Below are 19,215 nucleotides of genomic sequence, written 5' to 3'. Positions count from 1 at the left end.
GGCTCATGTGTGCAGTAATAAACCAAGACAAGATTTCAATGGCTAAAAGATGTAAGAGAGGGTTTGTAGCTGTTAGTCACCTTTACATATGGGCAACTGATTATTACTTTACAGTGCAGAGGTTTTTAAAAAGTAGATGAGATTCAGCAGGAATCATGAGAAGGCATTTATGCCTTTAGACCAGCCTTAGGAAAACTTAACAGCTGTCAAGGAAAATATGTTTTCATTGATGTATTTATTGATCACCAAGAGCTTGATCCAGAGCACATTGAAGTCAATGGGAATCTTTCCATTGACTTCATTGGCTTTTGAATCATGCTTTGAGAGGGTGGCCAATTCTGACATTTGCTTTCTCAGTATGATTAGATTAATATCATGCCTGTATGTGGCTGTTGAACGTATTGTCCAAAACTTTCAAGCCTTTTTGGATCAAAGAACTATAGAATTCTTGGATTAATATTCTCAACAATTTTATATTTCAATGTGTCTGGTACAGGAACATTATTTCTGGGATATGTATGTTACCACATTGCTGTCATTTGCACAATGGAGGAAAGAAAGAGTTGTCACTGGATTTAGTCTATATTGGATCCTTTCATGTTTTCAATATCCTGCTCAACCCTAGGTGCTAAAGAGGAAGCTTTAGGACCCAACCCCATCCTGTATCATCTCCACAGTCAGGAAGGCCCACTCACAGTGGGACCAGTGCGAGGTTTGCTGCACCACAAGGAGCGAGGTAGGGTCTGAGGGGCTATCTGTAGGTTGTTCATCCCTAATAGGATGCAGGGCCTTAGTACCACGGAGACTTCCTGTGTAACAGTATCTGAATGGCAAGTGAGGAAACAGCCAGGGCAGGATTATGGAAGCCTGGAGCAGGCTAGAGGAGCTGCTGCTGCAATAAGGACCCTTCATTCCCACACCCTCTGGCAAGAGTGTGTAATGTGCTGAAGGCTGCTACAGCCACTCTGCAGCTGGTGCTTGGAGGGATGTGATTCTTCCTATCCTCCCACAGGTCTGCCTAGTGCCCTACTCACACTGGGCACCGGCATGAGGTTTTGGCCCTCGCTCCACAATTATTGTAACCCATTTGAAAAAGAGTGTATTAGGTGTGATATAAGAAGTGTATTGCTCATTGTGAGACTGCAGTTATACACCAAAGTGAAAAGACCCAGCAGCAATAAGGACATGACAGAGCAAGAGCAGAGTGAATCCACAGAGAAGTGTTTCCATTTCCCTAGAGTATATGAAGAAACAGGAAAGGAGCAAGGAAAAAATTGAGAGAATAAGAAAAATGGACATTTAAAATCTCCCCCTTTCTACAGCCAAACTCCTGGACCCACCTAGTGCTCCATGTGGGTGAAGGGGGCCTATGTGCACAGAGCTTATTGCAGGATTATGGCCTTAATTTGAATAATCTTCCCATTTGTCTCAGGTACTTATATGAGCACCTTATGGTCTTTAATGTATTTATCATCAGCCCCCCCAGCCTCGCCCCGCCCCACCCCCATGAGGTAAGGAAGTATTTGTTCTCATTTGACAAAATGGCTAAGTGACTTGCCCAAGATCACACAGGAAGTCTGTAGCAGAAGGGGTTGGAAGAACCCTGCAGAGGGCTGGGGCTGGGCAAGTGAGTAAAACTTTGGCTGATTGGGGGAAGTGGCTGCAGCTGGGGCCATGCCCCAAACTAAGCAACTGGGCCTTATAAGAAGGCCAGGGAAGCCAGAGGGAGCAGTCTCACTCTGACTTGAGAGGGAGACAGGCCTGGCTACTGGGGAACTCACCCAGGGGACCTAGAGGGAGGCAGAGCTGGGGAAAGGCCTTAGGAGTTGGGAAGCCATAGGCTGGAAACTCCCCAGGCTGCAGGGCCTAGTTCTAGGCCTCCTAGGTATTGGGCTTGCAGAGGGGCAGCTGGAGGGTGGGTAAAGGCAGCCAGTCCAAACCCCTTGTTGTCTGTGATGACTGGCTGATAGACAGTAGTCTGCCCCAGGGTGTGGGGGCTAAACAGCAACTGGCAGTCACCATGACTGAGGTGATGTGGGGGTTCCCCCCGAGAACGACCATCAGGAGGTGCCGCAGGGGTGAGTCTGTGCTGTGCTACACCTGGAAACTGTATCAAGTGGACAAATCATAGTAATGTCTCAGTAATGACACAGTGTATGCTAGAAATCTGGTACCTTTTGGTGGAACAACTTAAATGTATTCCTGCTGTGTAAACAGTGGCATAAAACTGAATAATTTGCTCATGATATAATGAGCAACAAAAATTGGATCTAATTGTGTGAGATTACAGTCCCTTATAATAAGGCACACAGGACATTGCTCCAAAGATAAAAGAAAATCTGTTCTGGAAATAGACAACTAAATAGATATGGCTGTGATGGGCCCAGTAAAGGAACTTTGGGGCCTGATTTTCAGAGGTGCTGCACACCCATAACTCAGGCTGAAATCAATGAGCACTGCAGATGCTCATGATCCTTTGAAAATCAGGCCCCTTAATGGAAAAGAAGAACTATTGAGAAGGACCGAGTCAGTAAATATATTCAGGGAAAACATAAGGGTAGCAAAAAAGCAAAACAAATTAACATGAGTCAATCGGGTTGAGACGGGCTATTACAAATTTATTCAGGGGGAAAAAATGCAGTGAAAGTAATTTTGCTAACCATTACCGTACAGTTCCCACAGATATAACCTACTCTAAATAAAAGGAAAGAACTGTGCTAATCTCAGATTCCACTGTGAAGAAACTGTTGGCAAACCTTGACTTTTTAATAGTGACCCCTGTACTCTTGAGAAAGTAGGTTCATTAATGAGGACAAAGATTAAATTAGCTCAGAGAGGTTTGAGTCAGCACTAATGAACTCCTTTTTACAGTGTCTTCAGTAAGAAGAACATAAAAAAAAAAGAAATCTGAATAATTCGGAAGGTTCCTGTGAAAATAACCATTTTAAAAGAACAAGTAATGGAACTCCTGGAATGTCTGAACAGCTGCAATCAGCCAGTCTAGGAACAGCCCAAGCATAAGGGAATTAGCTAATAAATTCAATTTCTAATTATTTCTGAATAATAAGACAACAGGGGAAGGTGCCTGAATGAAAGCAAATGTAGAGTCAAATTTCATTATCCAGTCAGAAAAGGGGATCCTGACAACTTCCATAACTCGTAACTTCTATCCAATGTGTGTTTAAAAAACAAAAACAAACAAAAAAAAGAACAAAGACAAAATAAACAAATCTAGGGTGAGCCATGAGCTACAGGTAACATGTTTTAGGGTTCTATTCCAATGTCTATGGATGTCAATGAAAGAATCACACTCACACTGAGTGTGCTATGCCCCCAGCTTTGGAAGAGTCTCTAGGAGGGGCCTGTTCCATGTGCCTGGCCTCCCAGGGGTCTCAATTTTTTCCAGGGTAAGCCATGTGGTTTCATCAACTCCTTAGATTGGACCTCTGGGCCTTCAGCACTCCTGCTTCACACTGCGAGCTCTGTTCAGAGATTCCAACTGGGAGAGACTCCTGGTAGAGACTTGTACACTCTTCAGGGATTAATGGACCTCAGCAAGCATTTTCAGGGACACTCAAAGAGTGTTATGAAAACAGTAGGGTTTATTAGTCAACCGGAACACAGCATAAGAAGTCCTTACAATAGCATAGAGAACTGAAGGTTAAAGCCTAGACCATTCTGGTTAGCCCAGAGCCCAGACAAGCTAGCGTGAACATGTTTAAGCACCATCTCTCTCTCTATCTGACCTTTTGGTCAGACTTCAAGTGAAAGCTCTGACTTCTTCCAGCAGCCAACTCTTATCCCACCCACTTCACACCTTCCCAATCCTTTGTTCTCAAGCTGTGAGAGGTTGCCCAGCTTCCCTGCTGAGAGGTGGGGAAATCTATCTCCCTCTGGGTCATAGGTTGCTAGGTATCAACATCCTGGTGATTGGCTTTGCCACTGTCTTCATGGAGTCCCCTTTGATATGGGGTCAGCCTCAGCCAGTCTGTTTTTTCTATGACCCATTTACTCTCAGACACCAAGGCAACATTCATAGCAGTATCTCTTAGCCTGCCCTGAGAGCAAACAGTCCTTTCCTAACCACTGGGTAACAATGCAACAATATAGGGGAAGCTGAGGCACACACTGGTTTCATAACAATATTACAGAAAATTCCCACTTCATCACAGAGCCCTCCCTTGGCACTGGATCAGTCCCATTAACAATAAATCTTGGCAGAGAAGCTGGATGACATTTTTAATAGGAATGTGGATGAAGGGTCTTAGTTAAGCATTTGATGCTCTTGCTCTTAGAGGGTATGTCTACACTGCAACATAATCAGTGAAACTCAAGTCAGTGAACCTTGGGTTTGAGAACCCAGGGCAGGAGCATCTACATTGATTGCTGATCCTAAGCTGAGAATTTTTGAACCCAGGCTCCAACCTGGGGCTCTAGCATCCACAGCGCGGTATGCAGGCCCAAGTCCAGCCAACCATATCCTAGGGTACGTCTTCACTACCCGCCGTATCGGCGGGTAGCAATCGATTTCTCGGGGATCGATATATCGCGTCTCATCTAGACGCGATATATTGATCCCCGAACGCGCTCCTGTCGACTCTGGAACTCCACCAACCCAAATGGCGGTAGCGGAGTCGACATGGGGAGCCGCAGACATCGATCCCGCACCGTGAGGACGGTAGGTATTTCGATACAAGATATTTCGACTTCAGCTACGTTATTCACGTAGCTGAAGTTGCGTATCTTATATCGATTTTCCCCCGTAGTGTAGACCAGCCCCTAGACTGCCTAGCATCCTCCTGAAATGTGGCTGCTCTAGTGCTTTGTTCATGGGAAAAACTTGACTGTCCACCCTGTACATCACTGGATGTTTAAGCAGCCCTCCAAAACATCCTGCTGAGCTGTCATTTTGGTCCTCGGGCTCCCAGCAACTATAGCCAGCAATGTGGTGCAGTCACCATTTGAAGAGCTTCTCTGACTTGCACTTTATCTTTTATTTAAGGAAATGGGCAAAATTTCTGTGCTATGCTGGTGAACATTCTGGCAGAGTTTTCTGACCTATCAAAGGCACCTGACAGAGTTAAGGATGGAGGAGGAAGAGGAGAAGGAGGAGCAGAACACAGACATGGCAGACTCTAGTGGACTGATGCTGCTCATGACAGTCGGTATAACCACTGATGTCCCTTATGTAGACCAGCACTTCTGCAGGAGGGCCATGAGCAAATATAAATATGGTAAAGGGACTCTGCCCTCTATGGGGATATGATTTCAAGTGTGTTCAGGTGAATGCACTGTCAGTTTTCTATAGAAAGGAAGTAGCCCCTCCCTCTGAGAAAGTGTCCCCTTCTCTTAGAGGGAGGGATGTGCCAGCTGGAGGGAGAAAAAGGGGATGGTTGAAGGATAGAGGCAGGCAGGGATGAGCCTGAGGGCTTGTCTCCACCACCAGGTGGATCGATGCTATGACGACTTATCCACTGGGGGTCGATTTAGCAAGTCTAGCGAAGACCCACTAAATCGACTGCTGAATGTGTGCCCATTGGTACTCTGGTACTCCATTGGAATGAGTCATTCACATAGCTAGAATTGTGTAACTTAGGTCAACTTTAGATCATACTGTTGTCCTGCCCTGAGAAAGAGACAGAGTCTGTGAGTCAACTGAGAGAGAGAAAGGGAGAGAGGGCAGCCAGAGGGAAACTGGGAATGAGAGAAACCAAGAGTAAATTGAGAGACTGAGATTGAGCAGAACAGACAGACTTGCAGAAGAGGGTCCCTTTAATTTGAAGCTGGCTGGCTGGTCAAGTCAGTCCATGTTTGATGGCATGTTCCTGAGCATTGGATCCGGTCATCTCCTGTCATTGATTCATGTTGTTCTGGATATCTGGAACAGGAGAGCCAAATATCCTCCAGATCCAGTGGGTCTGGACTAATGTATACCCCTGCAAGCAAGTATCACTGGAATCAAGTCCATTTCTTCAGAGAGGTGCTTGTGGCTCAAAGACTGACTTGGGTTTTAGACCTTTACCCAGTGAGATGTTTGGGCAAAGGGGAGCTTTGAACTAAAATAATAAAAATCTATAAGATAATAACTGTACATACAGAGATAGATATAGACATACTTTTATTTAGATGGTTGTATTTAATTAAATGCACTTAATAGTGAGTTATGGAGTGTGTGTGTGTGTGTATTTGAACCACTAAAAAAAACCCCCAGAACTTATTATTATATTGTAGGTAGGTGGAATCCAGTTCCAGTTGCTCCAGTTTAAATGTTTTTTGCCAGTGGGTTTTATTACCTTGGCATCTTTAAATAACCTTTTATCAAGGTGTACCAACTCCCCACCTTCACCTACCAGGTAAATTATATCACCACTGTGATGGACCATTACTAAATCTTGGTTGCTGGTTTTGGGACAGGATGACCCCCAGATGTATTTCAAATTATAATACAATAACTCTACTCTGATAGGTCTGTTTACACAGAGACTGGTGGGACCACATCATCATGAAGACCAGGGATGCCCAGCAGTGGGTCTAGAACACTTGCATAAAGAAAACTTTTTCCTTTGCCTTATGAAACTATATCCTGATCTCAGAGGCCCTTGCAAAAGAAGGTTTAATTACACTCTCAGCAGGTGAAGAATGGTGGTTGAATGTATGTTTAGCAGACTGAAATCCCGCTGGTGCTGTCTATAGACCCATTTGGATTCCAGTATCCTCAATGCTGTCCTCATTATTGCGGCTTGCTGTGCTTCACAATCTTTGTGAAGCCAAAGGTCCCTCCCAATGGACTTATGACAGTGACAGGCTGCTAAACTGGTAATTAGCCAGAAAGGGCAGCTACCACAGATGCACCCAGGCAACAGAAATTAGAGCTGTTTTGTGCTCCCACATCATGGATGGAGAATAGTACCATTATGAATGTGCTTGTGCAATGCTTACAGTACATTAGGTAAGGGGGCGTTGATTATACTTATGATGATCACTTGTGAAATGACAGGGTGTGGGGGATAACTCTGGTTTTTTAGTGATCTGTACTGAGAAATAAATTGTTTGCATATAACTTCAGTGTTGCTCCTTATGTGTTTTATCTTTCTCATTTGAAATAGACATTCTATGTTGTGATGGTGTAGTAGGGCTGCAGCAGGGAACGGGATTAAGAACGTCTGGGGGAAGCTGACTGGGTAGCTGACCACAGCTGTGGCCAGCTCAATCAGGGCCCAGCTGGCCCTGATAAGAGGGCTGTGGGCCAGAAGGAGTCTTGCTGTAGCCCTAGAGTGGGAGGGGCTAGCTGCCTGAGGGAAGGTACCTGAAGTGGAGCAGGGCTGGGAAAGGGCAAAGGGAGCTGGGGAGCTCCAGCCTGGTAAACCCCCAGGCTGCAGGCCTTGGTGAAGGCCTAATAAAAGATACTAGGGTTGCAGAGGGGCAGCCTGGAAATAGGCAGAGGCAGCTGGTCCTAATCTCTTGCCAATGATGAGTGGCCATTACGGACTGCAGTCTGCCTCCACGAGAGGGGGCTAGATGGTGACTCGCAGTAGCCTCTGAGGCAAGGTGGAAAAGAGGGTTCCCCAGGGAGGGGAGACCCAGAGTGTGGGGGTCCTGCTGGGGCAGAACCCCAGGGTAAAGGGCATTGGGGTCCAGGAGGGACATGGGGTCCAGCGACAGGTGAGCCACCGGCCTGCAGAGGGTGCTCCGGAGCTGGTGAAGAGCTAATTCTCAGGACAACCAGCAGGAGCTGCCATGCCAGTGAGTTGTCGCCTTGCTACAGATGGCAACACAATTTCTTAATAAAATAAGTGTTCAAAAAGAAAGAAAGTTTTTTTTATTAGAAAAGCACAATATTAAACTATTGCCCGGCAGGCGAGCAGCCATTCTACCAAAACACCAGCAACACCAAAACCTTTAACAAAACCATGAACAAGTGCAAACAATGAAACCATTTCCAAGATGGAAACCCCCTACTGTGGCATGTCTCCAGGCCCCCTTTTCTCCTTTTCCCATCCTTACATGCTTGTCATGCACTGGGCACCAGGATTTGAAGGTGGAGGTAAACATAGAAGAAGGGCTCAGCATCGAGGACTGCCTGGAGAACATTTGGCCTGTTTATTCACTGATAGGACCTGACTCCATGGCCCATCCTGCTATGGAATTGTTCAAACTGTTCCTGGTCTGCAGCACATTGCATTGTGGAGGGGACTCAGAGCTGGGGGCGGGAACAGCAGGACCCTGCAGTCTTGCAGGCATTAATGAATGCAGAAGCTCACAACAGTTTTCTGCTGTGTGTTATCCTCCTCCCTTAACTTCCATTCCTCTTCCAGGAACTGTGAAACTAGTGTCTGTTCCTGCACTGAACTCCTGTCCTCAAGCTGTACAGCCAATCTGAGCATTTCCACTTGCCTCTCATCTTGCCTTTCTATTTGCCACCTGATGGTACAGGCTTCTACTGGAGTGTGGGCAAGCAGTTAAGATACTACAGTCCTGTGGAGGTCAGTGTGTCTGGAAGCAGACAAGACACAGATGGTCGCAGTCTCAAGTGTTTTAGGGCATGAGCATACACAAAGTCCTTTTGGAATTTCAAGGACACAAAATGTTATTTTTTAAAACTGTACTTCAATATATTGCTAGAAGGATGCTTCAGACCACAGAAGTTCCCTGGACCCAGCCAGTTTAATTGCAGCGAAAGACTTGCACAGAGAGTGGTAAGTTAAAACCACAATCATGCTTTTCTAAAATTTGCAGACCAGTTTGGACATTGGGGGACGGTGATCGCTGTGGCAATCTACATAAGCCTTCCCTATCATTTCGGCCATTCCACATTTTGGAGGACATAACTGTTCCCATAGTTCCCGGGTGGCAAAGAGAGGTTTTGTTCCAAGCTGCTGGGGAAGTCAGCTATGTATTCAAGCATATGGAGAGTGAACAGCACATCTAGGAGTGGAGTGGGCTGGCCAGCTACCAAGGTGGCCCTAGAAAATATACCTTTTCCCAAAATGTGACTACCTATCTGGAGTTCCTGATTCAGGAAAAGATTTCAGCTATCAGCACCCAGGATTCGGTCAATATTCATGAGGGAATTGACAGGATACTGTGTTAGCCTTCATGTGGGATGGTACCATGGATTTATATAGTGGCATCATAATATTTTCTTCCTTATTATCTATCCCTTTGCTAATGTTTCCTAACATTCTATTAGCTTTTTGGACTGCCACTGCACAGTGAGCAGATGTTTTCAGCGAACTGTCCACAATGATTCTGATCTGTTTCTTGAGTGGTAACAGCTAATTTAGACCCTGTCATTTGTATGTATATTGAGATTATGTTTTCCAATATGAATTACCTTGCATTTATCAACACTAAATTTCATGGGCCATTTTGTTGCCCAGTTACCAAGTTATCCTTTTGTAACTCTTCATGGTCTGCTTTGGACTTAACAGTCTTGAGTAATTGTGTATTAGCTGCAAACTTTGCCATCTCACTGTATACCTTCTTTTCCAGATCATTTATGAATATGTTGAACAGCACTGGTCTCAGTGCAGATCCCTGTGGGATGTCACTATTTATCACTCTGTATTGTGAAAATAGACCATTTAGTCCTACTCTTTGTTTCCGGTCTTTTAACCAGTTACTGATCCATGAGAGGACCTTCCCTCTTATCCCAAGCCTTCCTACTTTGCTTAAGAGACTTTGGTGAGGCTTTCTGAAAGTCCAAATATACTATATCCACTGGGTCACCCTTGTCCACATGTTCTAATAGATTGGTGAGGCATGATTTCTCTTTACATAGGCCATTTTGATGCTTCCCCAACATATTGTGTTCATCTATGTGCCTAATAATACTGTTCTTTACTATCATTTCAACCAATTTTCCTGATACTGAAGTTAGGCTTACCATACTGTAATTGCTGGAATTGCCTGTGGAGTCTGTTTTTAAAAATAGGTGTTAAATTGGCTATTCTCCAGTCATCTGGCACAGAGCCTTATACCACAGTTAGTAGTTCTGCAATTTCATATCTGAATGCCTTCAGAATGCTTGGGTGAATACCAATTGGTCCTGGTGACGTTTACTGTTAAATTTATCAATTTGTTACAAAACCTTCTCTAATGACACCTCAATCTGGGACAGTTCCTCAGATTTGTCACCTAAAAAGAATGGCTCAGGTGTGGGAATCAACGGCAGAGGATGTGAGGGAAAGAGTGATGCAAAGAATTTATTTAGCTTCTCAGCAAATGCCTTGTCTTCCTTGAATGCTCCTTTAGCACCTCAGTCATGCAGTGGCCCCACGGATTGTTTGGCAGGCTTCCTGCTTCTGATGTACTTAATAAAATTGCTGTTAGTTTTTATGTCTTTTGCTAGTTTCTCTTCAGATTCATTTTTTGGCCTGCCTAATTGTACTTTTACACTTGACTTGCCAGAGTTTATGTTCCTTTCTATTTTCCTCAGTAAGATTTGAGGGAATTTTTAAAACGGTCTTTTTGTCTTTTTACTCTGTTTAGCCAAGGAGGCATTTTTTGGCCCTCTTACTGTTATTTTTATTTGGGGTATACATGTAGTTTTTGCTGCTAGTGCCACAGTGAGCCAGTCCTCCAGGGGAGCATCAAAAAACTCATCTGAATACATTCCCAGGATGTTCTGAAGCTGCTTCTGTGGGAAAGCCTCCTTGGGGACTGGTTTCACCACTGGAGTCAATTTGGTGGCCTCATCCAGCACCTGCTGCTGGCTCCCATTCATTTTCATTCTAGATTCTGGGGCTATTGGGTCACCATCCTGGCTGACCAGGTCATCATGCACCCCTGTTGGCTCTGTGCTAGGTGCAGTTGCCAGCATCCGGTCAAAATTGACAGCGAGTTCCCAGAGGTGGGATTCTGGTCCCTGGCTAAGCACTCCAAGACCAACTACTGCAAAGTATGTTCCCTGCACTGGTCATCAGTCTGGTGCATTTCCAACATGGCCAGCTTCTTCATTGTTTAGTGATAGGCATAGTCATTCCTGGTACATTTACTAAAATCATTGCTTAACTCACCTCACACACCACAGATTCAACAAAATCTGGCTGTGCTATCATGACTAGGAAGCTGCAGGCTTGGCAAAGGACTTCTGATTGGTGGCCATTGCAAATGCAGAAGAAGGTTCACTGTGTCTGCAGCGCAGCAGTCAGAATACAATGGAAAGGTTAAATGTTGAGCAGTACTTGAGCTGAGGTGGTTGCCTCCATTTCTTAGGAGTCGATTGGTGACTTGTAGGATAGAGAGGACAAAGAACACTGGTACAGGGATTTGTGGGACAGGGTTGGTGGTCTCCTAGGCCTGAGTCCAGAGTGGCTGTGTCCACATTGCAGAACAATAGGATTTGAGCCTTGGGTCCCAGCTGGACTTGGGCTTGTACCCTCCATCCCTACAGAGTCCTAGGTCCTGTATCTGAGTCTGAGTCAGAGAGAGTTGTGTGTAGTTAGAAGGGGGATTAGGGCTTGAGCCTGGGCCTGAGCCCAGGCTCATATTGCAGTGTAGGCATACCCAGAATCTTAACTGGAAAGCTAATTCAAACTGACTTGAATAAAAACACTATCCGATGACTGAAATCAGATAAAACGATATTAACAGTGGGTAATAATAGATCGCAGTGTAGTGAGCCGTCAAGAAGATGGTTTGTGGGGTACTGCAGGGATCAATGAGTCATATTGTATCCCAAGAGTCTCAGGTAGAGGGAACCCTCCAGTTGTGCGCCTCTCCCTCCCAAATCTCCAGATCCAAGCAGCTACATTTTAGAAAAGCTTTGATGGATAGCTTAAATCTAGGAATGGTTGGAAATGGTTTATTTCTTCAGAAAACAAATGACTTTTCAGCAAAAATTAGAGTATTGAAAATTTTTGGCCCAAACCCAAAATATTTCAATTCAGAAATGCTCCATGGGCTTCATGTGAGTTGTAGTTTGGGTGCCTCCATGCTTCCATTCTCCTCTACATCTAGTCTCCCTGGTTGAACTACATCTACCATGATGTACCATGATCTGTCCTGTTGGTAAGCGGATGTCATGCATCCTTGGACTCACAGAATGTGGTGCATCATTAGAGATTTAGTCCAGTAGGAAGCTTTGCCCATAGAGGAGAATAGGGACATGAAGCTAATAAACTACAACTCCCGTGAGGTACTATGGCAGCATTTCTAAATAAAAATATTTGGGGTTTTGGGCATTTCATTTTTTGATGAATATCATTTTTTTTAATGGAAATCAGATCTATTTTTGAGAAATTTTGTTTAGTTGAAAACCTAATTTTCCATTGAAAACAGATTGGATGGATTTAAAAAAAATGATTTAAATCCTCTATATTTGACAAACTAAACCCCAGCATAAGAAAGCGTGACCCCTGGAGACCACTGAACTCAGATCTCAACTTTGCAGTTTAATTTAGCATCTTCATATAACCCCTTTTAAATTAAATTAAACAATCAGACAGAGAAGTGGTTGCACTAATTAGACAAATGTACTTTGCTACTTTAAAAAGTGACAGAGTCCTGTGTCTCCTTATAGATTAACAGAAGTATTGGAGCATAAGCTTTTGTGGGTGAATACCCACTTCGTCAAATGCATGCGAGTGAATGAACCGGTGAATGAACCACAACATCACCGCTTCATTCACTTGCATGTCCACCAATGTAATATACACCATCATGTGCCAGCAATGCCCCTCTGCTGTGTACATCGGCCAAACTGGACTATCCCTACGTAAAAGGATAAATGGACACAAGTCAGATATTAGGAATGGCAGTATACAAAAACCCATAGGAGAACACTTCGACCTCCCCGGACACACAATAGCAGATGTAAAGGTAGCCATCCTGCAGCAAAAATCCTTCAGGACCAGACTCCAAAGAGAAACTGCTGAACTTCAGTTCATTTGCAAATTTGACACCATCAGCTCAGGATTAAACAAAGACTGTGAATGGCTTGCCAACTACAAAAGCAGTTTCTCCTTCCTGGGTGTTCACACCTCAATTGCTAGAAGAGGGCCTCATCCTCCCTGATTGAACTAACCTCGTTATCTGTGGACTGATTCTTGTCTGCATATTTATACCTGCCTCTGGAAATTTCCACCATATGCATCCGACAAAGTGGGTATTCACCCACGAAAGCTCATGCTCCAATACTTCTGTTAGTCTATAAGGTGCCACAGGACTTTTTGTCGCTTTTTACAGATCCAGACTAACACGGCTACCCCTCTGATATTTGCTACTTTAGTTTGCTGCATCCCATTAAATGAAAACATTAGGTCAGGATTCTTGGTATTACAAAATTGTATTTGTTGTAGTGTTGTACAACCACTTTACAGTGCTGCCAAAATGCTTCCACAGAAAACCAATGGTGACCTTGAAGTTAGGGATCTGTTAGTTTAGTTCAAGTCTTGTTATGGTAGTAGAATACAAAGACTGAGGCTGATGTAATTATTATGGCGTGTTTGCCTTCTTTCTTGCTTAGAGTACCACTGTGTTCCTTTTTTATGTCCTTTGCAAGCATGTACTGTGACCTGTTCTAGTTGAAAAATTCTGAAAGGAGCAACATCACAGTCATGCATAATAAGTCTGCTCAAGGACACAAGCAGCAGAAATCATGAGGATAAAGCAAAGAGAGAATTATAGGGCCCGATCCTAAGCTGCTATAAATCAGCATCGATCCACTGATGTCAATTCAGATACGTTGCCATAAATCAACTGAAGTTCTTGCCCATCCTCTTCATTTATGTGTGTGTTTGGGGAGATGTTACTTGAAGGAACAAAGTCATGCTCTGGGTAACATTTAGAAACAAAGAGAGATTTTTCAAAGACACAAATGGGAGTCAGCTGCCCACCTGTCAGCAGTGAGCTGCTTCAGCTAAGCCTGAGGACTAGTCAGCCCAACCTCCAGGCAGGTTCATGAGCTCAGCTGGGTTGTGACAGGTCTACCTGATTGGCTCACCCACCTGATTGGCTGAAGGGAACCAACAGGCCTGCTTTTGAGCTCAGCAGGCTCAAAGCTATGAGTGCTCCTGTACCTCCCTTGTTCCCAATCTGTGCTTTCCTGGCTTGCTCCTGACTCTGGCTCTAACCATTGGCTTGAATACTAGGTGCTGCCCCTAACTCAGCTCCAGCTCTGACCCTTGGCTTGACTCCTAGGTCTTGACTCTGGTTTGTGGCTCCTGACTCCTGTTCCAACCACTGGGCTTGACCACCCATGCCTTGGTTGTGACACAAGCTCACATTGATGTCCAGTCAATTGGCTAAATGCCAATTTTACCTTTCAAAATAATCTTCTTGGAGCCTGCTTCTACACTTACACAAATGCTTCTCCTAGCATTTAATAATAATAATTAATAATAAAAGTTAAAAGTCTTGGTACACTTCTTAGTAGTGAAATTATATTTCTTGGCTTTTGACACCTGTCCAGCACAGATCACTGCTGGGCTTAGAATGATGCATAGTGATATCTAGGGGCTGCGGGCGGCCATGCCTGCAGATGATCAATGTAAACAAACTGTCTCGCAGCCCGCCAGTGGATTACCCTGATGGGCCTCAGGTTGCCCTCTGCTAGTGTATGACTTGGCCAGAGGGCTGAATCATCGAAGACCCATCAGAGAGTGATTGCAGGTGCACGTGCTCGGCCAGTGGGGCGCTCGTGAGACGTGAATGTGACCCTGTTACAGTGCTGCATTAATTTCGTATTGTGCTAACTTTTTTTATTAGAATATCATGCTGTGCTAAGGGAAATGCTTTACAGAAGTCTAAGTAGATATGTCAACATAGTTATTTCTGTTTTTGAGAAGATTACAAGTTTGCCTGACAATGTCAATTTCATTTATGGTTTTTTTAACAAAAAATAAACAAAAGGTATCCTAAAAATAGGTGTGTTTGGGGCTGGTTAATAAGAGTCAGAACTAAAGTCCACTGAAGATGGATAAAACAATATTAGATATTTGGAAAATGCGCCAAGGACTCGTAGTTACATTGTTATACAAATGTATGTGTAATCAGGTTGTCTAACTAATTTAAAATAATTTGTATAGCTGAGAGGATATTTTCCGATTCAGTATTCAGCTTGTTAGTTTGCTTCCTATGGAAGCCAGTGTGAGAATATCTTGAAAAAATAAGTGTCCAACTTCTACTATAGTATACTATGTATACTAATTTTCTCAAGGACATGTTAAATTTATTTTAAATTTAAAATACTATTTATCTTCGTAACGTGAGATAGAATGATCCCAGATATTATAAATTTTATCTTAATTTTTATACAGAGCATTTCGCGTGTTAAAAGGCATGATTGACTATAATAAAACCATTCAATAAAATCCCAAAATACGGCTGCTTAAAAATAGAAAGTTCCTATTGAATTTTCAGGTTTTAACAATCCAGATTACTTTTATTGACTACTCCTGACAATGAATCATTACATCTGATTGCTAATTTACCCCAGTGCTTTATAGAAAGAGAGCACAAATATTGGGTGAGAACTATGCAGCTTTTCACCAGCTGAGGATCTGTCCCATTAAGGCATCTAACAAGTGTATAAAGATGGAAACATTATACAGGGCTGGATCTAGCACAGTGTCAGTGAAATGGGAAAGTCTGCTAAAATATGGCTAATGGTAGCCAAGATTGCTTTTTCTGACCTGAGCTGCCCATAATCCAACAGAAATTCTCAAAGTCTTCCAGTAGCTTTGTGCTAGACATTGTCTGAGAAGTTTCAGAGTAGCAGCCATGTTAGTCTGTATCTGCAAAAAGAACAGGAGTACTTGTGGCACCTTAGAGAATAACAAATTTATTTGAGCAGCAGCTTTTGTGGGCTACAGCCCACTTCATCGGATGCATGCAGTGGAAAATACAGTAGGAAGATATTATATATATATATATATATATATATATACACAGAGAACATGAAACAGTGGGTATTACCATACATACCTTAACTGATCACTCTCGTTAGTCTCTAAGGTGCCACAAGTACTCCTGTTCTTTTTGTCTGAGGGCTTGTCTACACTACAGGACTATTTCGAATCTACTTAAGTCGAATTTGTGGGAACCTATCCCACAGTTCCCCCGCTGCCCATTTGAATTGTGGGATTTCCCCCCCCATGCTGGGGGGAAAAAAAAAAATGTATTGAATCAATCAATCCCGCCCCTCTCTTCCTTTGAAAGGCGCGCGGAAATCTGAAATCTGTTCGCTCTCTTCTCGTTTACAGCGTGGGCGCCACAGCACTGCGAGCAGGGAGAGCGATCATCGCTGCATCGCTGGCCATTGTCAAATCCTGCGCTCCTCCAGTGGAACAGCGATTCTGGGCCGGAAACAAGCACAGACTGGTGGGGGACCGCAGTGCTGCAGGCAGAGTGGCTGCGAACTTCAGGGATGCGTGGGGGGCACTTTCCTGACTGTGTGACTTGCTGTCCCCCCTGCCTGAAGCGCCAGGACACAAGATCAGCGCACTGCTGCTGACTGTGCAGGCCATAGCCTCTGGACTTGCCCGCCAGACAGCTACGGACAGTAGCCGGTACCACTCGAACGCACTTGCAAATCAAATCCGTCTAATTCATTCATTAAGTAGCCAGTTAGCCGTCGCTGAGCTGCTGCAACTGCTAGTGACTGTCGCTGTGTCCAGAAATCATCATGGCTCATAGATGGGATCGCGGGATTCCCAAACGGGGGGGTAGATGATGACTCACATCCCTCCTCATCCCCACACCACACACCAGCCAGCAGCAGCACATTACCATTAACTACTTTTTCAATGGTTTGCTGAGGGCTGCCATAGGGGACGTTTTTTTGGGACAACAACGCTCGGTGGGCGGGCAGGGCTCATGACGCCGTGTTCAGGCAGGCACTTTCTTTCCGGACCACAAAATAAACGTTTGGGATGTGCAGATGCCTACAGATCCTCGGGACCCGGCCCCCCGCCTGCCCTATGCCCTCAAGCCCTATAAGCCCTATATTGGACACTGAAACAAACTCTTCAACTACCGGCTAGAATGGTGGTGGAGTGTGCTTTCGGACGTCTCAAGGATGGCGACCGGACCGACTCTCGACATCAGCCAAAAGAAAAAAAGAGAATATGTTATTGTGCTGCTTGCTGTGTGTGCTCCACTGAGAGAGTGAGCAAGGACCTTTTGGCTTTTTTGGGGAGGGGAGGAGGCGCCTGCCTGGCTGCTGTTTCAGCCAGACACCAGCACCTGAGAGAGAGAGAAGATCCGGCGGAAGCGATATGCATCAGGGAGGCTTTGAAAGCGTTTCTTCGCAGAGCAGCAGTGTAACCTGTGACTCTTTGATTTTTTTAAGAATGATCATAAACCCTTTTTTTCCCTTCCCAACTTTTAAAAAAAAGGACATGTTTTTTTTTTAATAATAAATATAAATCTTTTTTGATTTTTTTTTTCTTGTTTGTCGTTTTGAAGCATTCTGAATGCTGGTAGGTGTGCACTGATGGGTGTGGGTTGGGGGTTTTGGAGGGGGGGGGGAGGGGGGGAAGGGGGGATGGGGGGGTTGGGGGGGTTGCTGGTTGGGGTGGTGGGGGGGGGGGGATGGGGGGGGGGGGGAGAGGTGGTGGATGGTTGAGTCTATTATTTTTTGGGGGGGGGGTGGAGGGGAAATGTCGTGACTACGGTGCAAATGAATGTGAAGGAAGGAACCCGGGAGGAGGGACCAGGAGGCACCCCACCCTGACACCCTCAAGACCCCAGACCAGGCATACACTGTGCCCTGCAGTTGACCCTGCAGCCAAGTCTGTAGCATGGCACTGTGGGCTATGCAGTGACATTACATTCCACAGAACTCTGACACCAGAAACGTGACGGAAACAGTCAGTAACACAAAAACCTTTTAATAATGTAATACACAGTGGGGGTTTGAACTTGGAGTTGGGACTGTGGATGATGCTGTAAAGAAAGAGCTACAAATTTTTTTACAGTTGTCTTGTCTCTAACATTTGTGTGGTGTGGCGCAGCAGCAGGGACAGTTCCTCACGCCCCTCCGCCCTGTCACTTTTGGTGAGGGGACAGGACTCTTGACTTGGGGCGTTGGGTTGCAGATGCACATGCACTCCTCTCTCTCTCTCCTCCTGTCTGACGAAACAAAGACAAGGCGGCGAGCGCCGCTGCTCTCCCTCTCCTCATTCTCACAGACCAAGCAGCCTGTCGCCCTGCCTGCCTCCTGCTCTGCTCCCCCCCAGGTGTGTGATGTGTGCGTGTGCTGCTGACTCAGGCTCTCTCTCTGCTCTCTCTGCTCTGCTCCCTCCTGGGCGCTGGCCATCCATTCTGGAACATTTCCGTTCTTTTTCTTTTTCTTTCGGCTCGGCGCCTAAGCCAGCTCTGGGGGGGATGGGGGCGGGAGGGCGGGGGAAGAATGGATCTGTGTGGTGTGAAAAAGAAAATGATGAACACATACACATACATGTTTGCAGCCAACAGTAACAACACAGTCAGTTTCAGTGAAGAAGACCAAGAGAGAGGTCTCAGGAGATCTCAGAGATAGACCTCTATTTGGCGCCGCTCTTCGCGCGGCGCATGGAGAGGAGCGCACAAGCACTGGGAGCGAAGAAAGATAGCTGCATCCCTGAGTCCACTAAAGCAAGTAGTTAGTACAGCTTATCAGTTAGTTAGTTGCTGCTTCTCTGCTGGAGGCAGCTGGCAAGAAGCAAAAAGATGGAGTGAAGGCATCTCCCCTCTTGACTGAGAGGACTGCTGTAAGCTTTTCCTTTGAGGCCTGCTGCTCCAAAGCCAGTCATTCTTATGCAAGTAAAACTCTGTTAAAAAAAAAAAAAGTAAAACTCTAAAGCAAAGTCTATGCAAAAAAAACTAAAATAAGCTTAGCGAATCATTCTAAAAAAAAAAAAAAAATTAATTCTATTATGCTGTAAAAAAAAGTAACAAGTCTTGCATGCACAATACAAACAGTACACTAATTAATTAACTTCCTTCATTCACACACAGACACCATGAGCGTGGGAGGCGCAGAGAGGCAGACAGCGCTGAGGACCAGATGCCCTGCAGCTCAGCCCCAGACCCCTCCCCTGTACTGGGAGATGGGTCGGCGCTGTACCTGAGGATGGCGGCGCGACCTCTCCCCTCTCTCAAGAGCTTCAGGCAACCAAGCACCTCTCTGCTCTCACCTCTGCTGAGCTCTTTCTTTTTTTTGAACTTAAAAAATAAATGTTTCCCTGTTTGTAGCACTTACCGCCTGATCCTTCCCCCCCAGTATTCCGT

Source organism: Mauremys reevesii, linkage group 7 (genome assembly GCF_016161935.1).
Source record: "Mauremys reevesii isolate NIE-2019 linkage group 7, ASM1616193v1, whole genome shotgun sequence".
Classification (NCBI taxonomy): Eukaryota; Metazoa; Chordata; order Testudines; family Geoemydidae; genus Mauremys; species Mauremys reevesii.
This window is presented reverse-complemented; position numbering follows the sequence as displayed.